Genomic DNA, 1,869 nt, shown 5'->3' on the forward strand with positions numbered 1-1,869 from the left:
CATATAAACCTATATTGACCCCCAAATATAAAACATCTAAAATATGAACATTACTTGCTTCCTTTTTTTTTTTTTACCTGAGGCAGTAAGGTGATTGAGAAAAAATAGTAGAATAATGAGTAGGAAAGAAAGGTAAAAGAACCTGAGTACTAGTTAGTAATAGCAGTGTCAATCATCATGTGTTGCCCTAGCTTGTTTATCACACTATCTAAATGTTGTCCTCCTTGCCTTTTCCCTTTGTTGCTTTGTTAACTGTGTTTTAGCCTGTGTCTATTATTGTCAATACTCCTCTGTTGTTCATATAATTTTTTCATTATGTTCTTAAAAGAACAGTGGGACTTCAGGGACACACAAACCATTTGACCTGCAGCATTAGCCTTGCCTGTTATCCTGACTCAATCACAACCTGTGAACATGGGGCCCACTGGACTCTTGTAATCCGGCCTACTTCATGAAGAATTTTTTTCAGTGCTGGGAATGGAACCCAAGACCACAAGTACCCTACACAAGCTCTTTACCACTGAGGTACACCCCTTGCCTTGTCCTTGAGGGCACTATGACAGGAAATCAGGATCCCTTCCCAAACCTAATTGCAAGATGCCTTCCATGAGACCTGAATATGTAGCTCAGTGGTTGAATCGCTAGCATGCAAGAGGGCCTAGATTCTGTCCCCTATATGGAAGAGAAGAAATTGCAGGGGTTTGAGTGGGTTATTTTTGCTAGTTTTTCATGACCCTCAGAATTAGCGTTGCATTCTTTAACAAGCAAATAAAAGAGGGTGACATCATTTTGAGCATGTTCTGTCTTCAGTAATTGCTAAAACATGTTGTATCTATCTTTAAAAGAAGTGACCCTAAGATTCAGCAAGGCGGAGGGTTTTAGTAACTGAATGATATAATTTGCGATTAATTAGCTGGAGAAAACACTATATATATATATAGTGTTGGACTTCAGTCCAGCCTCCCTGCCCCCAAAAGAGAATGAATTTAAGTGAAAATTGAATTTAACGAAGGAGAAAAAAAACGAATGCAAATCTTGCTATTAACTTAATGCATCATGAAAATGACTTCACCTAAGTGTGTTTTATGTTTTATTTTCTAACATCTGTAGTATAAGTATGATAATAAGCTTCTGAGAGAAGGAAATATTTTTCTTTCCTGAAAATTATTTTGGCCTCAATTATCAATTGCTTCAAAAATCATGTTTACCTTCTGTTCTATAAAGTGTTTTTCTAAATACTTTTTCAACCGTTATATCAGGCAAATGTTTTAAAATTGTTACAGTGAAAAGCATTAGATCCAAATGTGTAAGAAAGTTCCACTAGTGTGACATTCTAGTATGTATACTGCTTTGCTATTTTTTCTTTTTTACATGTATATACATACATTTAAGAAATAGTCTACCCAGAGGGTTCATGTATAAGTGACATGATTGCTTAAACAGTATACTGAGGTGAAATACTTGCAGAAGATGCATTTATTGTCATTCATTAGAAAACAAAGATAAGAAAGGACAAGATAAGAAAGATATGAAAAGAAAGATAACATATGAAAACAAAGATAGGGATTTATTTTGGGATCAAAAAACAATTTATCTAAGTAATATACAGATGAGTTGTAAATTTTTAATTGCTCTAAATTTTCTGCTTTTTGGAGTGTTTTTATGAAAATTTTACCTTCTACTATATAATCCTTAAATTATCAGAATTAAATAATTCAAATTGCAATTATGAAATTATAAGAAGTTAAATGTAATCATTTAAAGTTTTAATGAATTCATGTGTTGAAAATTTCTGTTATAAAGGACTTCATAATTAAATTTTAATTCAATAAATCTTTAGAGAAATCACCTGATTATCATAAAGTATTC

The sequence above is a fragment of the Chinchilla lanigera genome, unplaced genomic scaffold, assembly GCF_000276665.1.
Source record: "Chinchilla lanigera isolate Chin_1 unplaced genomic scaffold, ChiLan1.0 scaffold00121, whole genome shotgun sequence".
NCBI classification, from domain to species: domain Eukaryota; kingdom Metazoa; phylum Chordata; class Mammalia; order Rodentia; family Chinchillidae; genus Chinchilla; species Chinchilla lanigera.